The sequence below is a fragment of the Chrysochloris asiatica genome, unplaced genomic scaffold (assembly GCF_000296735.1).
Source record: "Chrysochloris asiatica unplaced genomic scaffold, ChrAsi1.0 scaffold00065, whole genome shotgun sequence".
NCBI classification, from domain to species: domain Eukaryota; kingdom Metazoa; phylum Chordata; class Mammalia; order Afrosoricida; family Chrysochloridae; genus Chrysochloris; species Chrysochloris asiatica.
In genome coordinates this window covers 12,720,659-12,728,939 of record NW_006408583.1, presented here as the reverse complement: position 1 = coordinate 12,728,939, position 8,281 = coordinate 12,720,659, and the positions used below count along the sequence as shown (strand labels likewise).

The window sequence follows — 8,281 nt, the reverse complement described above, 5'->3', positions numbered from 1 at the left end:
CTCTTTGGAATGGGCACAAATATGGATCTCTTCCAATCAGTTGGCCAGATAGTTGTCTTCCAAATTTCTTGGCAGAGATGAGTGAGTGCCTCCAGTGCCACCTCACTGTCTTGAAAGATTTCAAATTCACCATAGACAGAGATAATCATGGAGTAATTTTTAACCCATGTTTCATTGCTAGTTGTTGTTAGGTGTTGTTAAGTCAGTTCCAACTCATAATGACCCTATGAACAGCAAAACGAAACACTGCCTGGTCCTGTGCCATCCTCACAAAAGTTAAGTTTGAGCCCATTGCTGCTGCCCTTGTGCCAATCCATCTCGTTGGGGTCTTCCTTTTTTTCGTTGCTCCTCCAGTTTCCCAAGCATAATGTCAGGAACTGGTCTCTCCTGACAGCACGTCCAAAGTATAAGAGAAGTTGTCTTGCCATCCTGGCTTCCAAAGAGCACTCTGGCTATACTTCTTCCAACATAGATTTGACTGTCCTTCCAGCAGTCCAAGGTATTTTTAACATTCTTCTCCAACACAATAACTCAAATGCACAATTCTTCTAGTCTTCCTTATTCATTGTCCAACTTTTATATGGATATGTTGTTGTTAATTGCCTTTGAGTTGGTTCCTACTCATAGTGACCCTGTAAGGGTTTTCCAAGGAGCTGCTGGTGGGTTTGAACCACGGATCTTGTGCTCAAACTGACCCTGAGGTCCAGTGCATTATCCTGCAGCACCACACATGCATATGAGGCTAGTGGAAATGCTATGGATTGGGTCAGATGCACTTAGTTCTCAAACTGACATCTTTGCTCCTGAACACTTTAAAGAGGTCTTGTGCAGCAGATCTGCCTAATCAATACATCAATTGATTTCTTGATAGCTGCTTCCATGAGTGTTGATAATGGAACCAAGCAAAATAAGTTATTTGACAACTTCAATCTTTTCTCCATTTATCAAGATGTCATTTTTCAGTCCAGTGAGGACTTTGTTTTCTTTATATAGAGGTGCGATCCATTCCGAAGGCTATGGTCTGTGACCTTCACTTTTCTGAAATTGTTTTGTTGTTAATTGAGTGAAGGTTTATCAAGCAGATCACTGATTCCACATTCAATAAATCATGCACTGCATTTCCTCTTAAAATGATTGTAATTCTCTCAGTGTAAATCACATATCCCACTTCCTCTCTGCGTTTCTTGTTTCTATTCCTCCTTCTTTCCCAGTCCTTCAGAATTTTGTCCTTAGGTAAATGCTTTCCTTCTGATTTTGAATGGCTGACCACTCTATGGTGTGAATACCTCACTAGTGTTATTGTTCCCCACCAGCCGCTCCTTGGAAACCCTATACAGGGTTGCTATGATTTGGAACTGACTCTATGGCACTTAACAACAACAACAACATACCTATCTGAAGTCCTGGTGTGGCACTGTAGGATAACCACTAGACGGCAAGTCAGTGGTTCAAACCCACCAGCCGCTGTTCAGAAACCCAATATAGGGTCGCTATGAATTGGAATTGACCACAGATATGACAGCACTTAATGACAACAATATACCTATGAATTGCTTGGATGAAAATTAAGCCACAGGGTAAATTTAGTTCTAGATCTGAAGGGTGAACAAGGGACATAGTCTTGGGGTTCCACTAGTCTCTGACCAGTAAAGTACTCTTTTTTGTTTTTTACAATTTTGAGTTTTGTTCGACATTTTCTCCCACTGTATCCAGGACCTTCTAATGTGAACCCTTTTAGAGCAGTTGGTAGTGGTAACTGGGCACCATTTAGTTCTTCTGGTCTCAGGGACTTGGAGACTGATCGTCTCGTTTTCTTAAAACAAAAACAGTTTTCCTTTTGTAAAGCTAAATTTTAAATAAATTTATTCTAAGGCAGCTTCATGATTTTAAACATTGCTGAACTTGAGTGTCTATGAAATGGGTTACTTGTAAAAAAGAAAAAAAAAAAAGTTCTAATTACAGTGAGTCCAGAAAAGTATCTGCATATTCTTCTTCTTTTACTTAATTTAGTCAAGTGAGATGCAATTTATAGGTATAAGAATTAAGATTTGTTTTATTTTTATTAAGTATTCCCTCACTGACATCGATTTCTCCTTTTTCCACTTTACTCCTCCAGGAAAAAAATTCCTGTTCTGCCTTCTTTTGCAAATACAGTGACTGTTCCTTCCAGGTCTCTATTTAAACTCACCAGCCACTCCTCGGAAGCCCTATACAGGGTCACTATGGATCAGAACTGACTTGATGGCACTAAATAACAACATATCAAGATATACACTCATGGTGTTTTAAAGCAGCCATTAATTATGCAATTAAAGACTCTGTACCTCTACTAGAAGTTTGTCAGATATCAGTTGAGAAGGTAGGAAATGAAGGGGAGAAGCCGGGATCAGACACAATAAAGTTAAATGTGAGAATAAGTGCCAGGGGCTCCACCAGAAGCAGCCATCTTGACGCTCCTCTCTGGAGACTGAATTCCAAAATGGCTGCCACGGTCCTCAAAACTAGGTCTCAGGATGGCTGCAGTTCCTCTGTGAGGACAAGGGAGCTGTCCTGTGATCCAGGCTGTCCATCTCCAACCCCGCCCTGCCTAGCCTGTCTGCCGAATGTTCAGGTTCTGACCACATTGGAACCAGGCAGTCTGCCATCAGACAGATGGGAATGAAGACAAGCAGACCAGGGACCACAGAAGAGTAAAAAATATGTTTACTGAGACCAGGGTTCCCAGATGGCACACAGAGGCAGCTGTCCGCACTGACCTAATGCTAAAAAGCCAGCAGTGAAGAGGTGTGATTTCTAAACATGGGTGAATCAAATACATCATTCCATTTTCACAAGGAAGCCAATCATTGCTATCAGAGAAAGACAGGGTACAAGGTTGTGCTTGGGTTCTGTCAAAATAAGTCTAGCAGAACAAGTGAAACAAGGTCACATCACTTATATCTGTAAACGTTGGCCAACTTATCTTCCAAATGCTCCCCCCACCAAATAGCCATTAATTGTAAAGACCTCCTTATATATTCTCCAGTTTTAAAACAATATTGTCCTTGGTATCGTGGTATTCAGGGAGTGTGGTTGCTCTGTACAATAAGCACCCAACTGCAAACCACAAGGTGGGCAGTTGGAGACCACTCGAGGGAGAAATATGAGGCTTTCTGTTCCTGCAAAAATTTACAGCCTCAGAAACCCTATAGAGGGTCACTATGAGTCGGAACCAACCCCACAGTACTTAGTAACAACAACAATAATCATGATGTCTACTCCAAGGTGAAGAAGCTGTGGTACCAAGATGGTAGCTTCTTCTCTTCCATGGGTCCATTTTGCTGACTCCCTTGATGACACTCCTCCACCCTCAACACCACAGGAGGGACAGTAGCCAAGATGACCACCATTCTCATGAAATTTGGAGAATGACTCTTAGATTTGTCTGGGGTACTTGCGTGGACTGATTTCACCATTGCCATGGTGCCTTCAAGCTTTCTGCATCTCCTGGCAATGGGGTTGGCTGAAGAATGTGCCATCTGTCATGGCATTTAAAAGGCAAAAATGGAATCATAAATAGCGCCAGCTCCTCAGAAAGAAAGAAAAAGTCCATCCGGCATGTCAAAATGGAGGACATTAGTGTGTTCTTTTAGTATCTGGCTACCAGCAGCTGAAGTCAGCTTGCTAATCACTTGGTGTCATCTGTCCTAGAACGTGCTGCCAAATCTTTCTTCCAGACCAGCAGCACCAAACAATGCAGGAGAAATTTATGATTCAAAAAATATTTTTGCAGAAGGTAAAATCTGACCATTAAACTCCCTTGTTTAATTAATGCTGCCATATCTTACATTAAAAAGGAAAGGAGAAGAGGAGGGGCATCTCAGCCACTGAATTTATCTCTTCTACCCAGCCAAATTCCTTGCCAGATTGAACAGCAAGCAACATAAATTTAGGTGATTAGATTGGTCGCATATATTTAATTTTTAAAAAGCACCATGATCACATTTCCATTAAAGCAGGCTTTCAGTTTGGTTTAGTGCCACTTGATACACACGGCAGGCCCTGATTGGGTTAGTGAAATGACAAGATTAAAACAAGGGTCTTCGGCAGATGCTAGGCTCTTCCATTATAAATATGCAAAGCTGTTGGCCAAACATCAGAATGACTTTGAGAAGGTTCCTTCGCACAAATGCTTGTTCCCCACAAATCTTTGGTAAGGTGAGGTAAAATGGGGAAACAGAAAAACAAACTGTCCTCTGGAAATGGTCAGTCCAAATTCAGTTCTGATTCTGTTCTGTGACTTTCAGCCTTTTAGCTCTTGGAATCTTGGTTTACTCATACTCAAAATGTGAACAATCACAGCTCTCAAAACTAAGCTAAATAGGCAAAAAATCATCCAGTATACTGCCTGATACATTGCAAGTGTTCACTAAATACCAACTTTACTCTGTTAAAATGAAGGACTAAATCAATGTTTTCAACCTTTATTGTTTGTTTTTCTCCCTTTAGACCTATTTCCTTAACTTGAATCCTTTAAACACCACCTTCATAATTTTTTCCTGTGCTAGTCTGTTGGGAGTCCTGGTGTGGATAATGCACTGGGCCACAAGGTCAGTTTGAACCACAAGGTCAGAACTTCGAACCCACCAACCACTCCTCGGAAACCCTATATGGGGTCAGAACTGAGTTGAGGGCACTAAACAACAATTGTTGCTGAGCAGTCCTGATGTGGCACTGTAGGAAAAACACTGGACCGCAAGGTCGATTAGAACCACAAGGTGGCGGTTCAAACCCACCAGCTGCTCCTTAGAAACTATACAAGGTCTCTATGAATTGGAAGTGACTGGACCACACATAAAAGCAACAGTTGTTGTTCTTGGGTCCCATCAATTGATTCCAACTCAACAGCTCCACGTGACACAGAGAAGAACTGCTGCATAGGACTCTCTGAGCCGTCACCTTTACGGAAGCCGATTTTGAGGTCTTTTTCTCACAGAGCTGCTGAGTAGGCTCCAACGACTGCGCAATCCCGACTCCATTTGCTTGTATTCCCTATACTCTCACTATGCATGCTCTTGATTTACATCAACTAACTTTTTCTACTTAAATAGATGTACTTAAAAAGAAAACCTTTTAACTGCCCCCCAACTGAAAGCCATTATTAATTTTCATTAATGTCACAATAATCTTAATCACAAGAAAGCAGTGTTTTTCATTCTAGCTAGATATTATTGTCTATTTGCGATTTACTTCTGAAAAAAATCATGTAGAAACTTGAACTGCTGTGTATGTTCTCAACAACAACAAGATAAAATAGTTTTCAAAAAGAAAAATCAAGTCTTGAAAACTGTTAAACACAGTTACCTCTGAAACGCAAGGGATTGCCATGAATGAGAATCAAAAGCCACTGGCTTTTTATCTGGTTAATATGACACTGTAAGAAGCACTGGACTACTAACCAGAAAGTCGGTGGTTCAAACTCACCAGTTGCTCCTCAGAAACCCTGTACAGGGTCTCTATGAGTCAGAACTGACTGAATGGCACTTAACAACAACTATAATATCAATAGCAGTCCTGGAGTGGCGCTGTGGGTTAATGTGCCAGACTGCAAAGTCTGTTTGAACTGCAAGGTTGGTGGTTCAAGCTCACCAGCCGTTCCTTGGAAACCCTATACAGGGTTGCTATGGGTCAGAATCAACTCGACTGCAGTTAACAACAACAACAACATAACAATAATAATACACATTAGCACCAGCCTGGATGTGGCACTGTAGGATAAGTTCAAGATGGCAAGGTCGCTTTGAACCACAAGGCCAACGGTTCAAACTAACCAGTTACTCTTTGGAAGCCCTATTCAGGTTCGCTATGAGTTGGAAACGACTCAACAGCACTTAAAAGCACCAGAAACGAAGAAAGGAGATGTGGAGAGCACTCATGTGGCACAATAGTGAATAAATGCTATCAGGACTGACTGTATGGGTTGGAAATGTAAAGGTAGACATTTTGTAGCAAAAGGAGGGGAGTGATTGACTTTGCAGTCCAGGAGCAGAGGGTCCTGGGACCATCAAGGGAGAAGAGCGGAGCGCAGGACCCTTCCAAGAGAAAATAGCAACGCTAGAGATGGAGGCAGAGAAGATGACAGGGAGCGATGGAGCGGCTGGGGATGCTAGACCCAGAGAAAGAGAGGGGCTGTGTGCTGATGGCTGGGGGCAGCCTTGTAGGGTGTTCCGTTTGGTTGTTTGATGATGAATGGAGGGGACTGTAACCATGGCAATGAAACGATCTATGATAGGATGAATGTAAAGCTAATGTTCTCCCATGTAAACTATCACATAATTCACAATAAAACCTTAAAAAAAAAAAAAAAAACAGCAACAAGTAGCGGCAGCCTGAGGCTTCCTTCTTGGAATGAGCTGAAGACCTGAGCGAACGATCGTGGCTATTTCTTGCTTTATTCCTAGACCGGCCCAAACCATCTTGCACATTTATGTCATAAGTGGTACATTTCAGGTGCTCTGGGAAATAAAGCCATAGTCTTTTTGCTTAAAGAACAGAACTCTTTCCATAAACTGAAATGTGGTTCTGGAGCTCCACCAGTTTAGACCCAGCACTGGACACAAGGTCAGTGGTTCAAACTCACCAGCTGCTAGATACAGTTGTAAGCACTTTGCATGCATAAACTAATTTAAACCTCACACAACCTTGTAAGGTAGCCGTTGTCTGCATCATCCCATTATACAGAAGAGGAACAGGAGCCAGAAGTTGCATAACTTGCAGGTCACAGAGTTGGGGATGGTGGAGGCAGGATTTGTACCGTAACAATTACACTAGTGCATTTCTCCAGCCCAAATACACTTTCACAGAGAGGATTTTCCACATCCAATGCTTTATGAAAGAGTCCTGGTATGGCACTGTAGGATAAGCACTGGACTGCTAATAGCAAGGTCAGTGGTTCAAATCCATCAGCCAGTCCTCAGAAACCTCCTACAGGGTTGCTATGAGTCGGAACTGACTAGACAGCACTTACCAACAAACAACAGTGCTTTAAGTCGTGCCTGACCATACTTCATTTCTGCATTGACCACTATGATACTGAACAACCAACTCATTGTTAAGTTATATCGGCATGTGCTGCCACTGGTCAGTGTGATTCTGAAGAGGTTTTTGTGGAGCTTCCAGACTAAGAAGGACTACAAAGAAAAGCTTGGTTATCTATTTCTGAAGATCAGCAAATGAAAACCTTATCGAAGGCAACACTCCAAGGCAGGACGATGTGGGGACTGGACAGCGTTTGGTTCCATTGTGCATGGGGATGCCATGAGTGGTGAGTGAATTATCACAGCTAACGACAACAACAGTTTAAATAATGCAATTGAGTCAGTTCCGAACCATAGCAACTGGTTGTTGAAAAGCGACTGGTGGGTTTGAACTGCAGACCTTGAGGTTAGCAGTCCAGTGTTTAACCTACGTCCCATCAGGAGTGCTAAATAATGCCTGGTATCACCTAATCACTGCATTGATTATTATGATGCTGATCAACCAAATGATTATCTACCTGTCAAGGGGACATTCATCAAAAGGATAAAGAGGCTAGGATTTCAACTTCACTGGGTATGTTATTCAAATCAGCTTCATGAATCATTATTAATACCAATCAGACAATCAACACTACCTTTAATGCCATTTATACAATGTCTATCATAGAAGTCTTGGTTTGGTGCTGTGGTTTGAACTACAAGGTTGGCAGTTCAAGCTCACCAGCCACTTTTTGGAAACCCTGTACGGGTCGCTATGGGTCAGAACCTGACTTGGCAGCACTTAACAACAACAAGAATCATCGAGTCGTTCTGACTCATAGTGACCCTGTATAGAGTTTCTGAGGAGCAGGTGGGAGTTTAAACTGCTGAGCTTGCAGTTCAAACTGACCTTGCAGTCCAGTGCTTACCCTACAGTGCCACATCAGTAATGTTGTTGCTGTTGTTAAGTGCTGTCAGTTGGTTCTGACCCATAATGGCCGTGTATAGGGTTTCTGAGGAGCAACTGTTGAGTCTGAACTCCCAACCTTGCAGTTCAAGCCGACTTCGCAGTCCAGCGCATTAACAACCCACAGTGCCACACCAGGACATACCAGTAATAGGCACGTGGAATCTAAATAGGTAGACTACATGGTAGAGAGTGGGATTTGAGTGTGAGTGTTAGACGTAGTTTATGGTTTCTGGAGACCCTTTGAATAACGTAGACGTAGGCTCCATCTATGATGTGTTATAACACCTTTTTGAGGGATGCATGGTGACACCCTGAA

General features: G+C 42.3%; 1 protein-coding gene across 1 annotated transcript in view; it reads right to left on the bottom strand.

Annotated features, from left to right (window-relative positions):
* The window catches only part of FREM1 (FRAS1 related extracellular matrix 1), a 173,100-nt gene that overhangs the window by 62,172 nt on the left and 102,647 nt on the right, over positions 1–8,281 (bottom strand). The window lies entirely within an intron of this gene.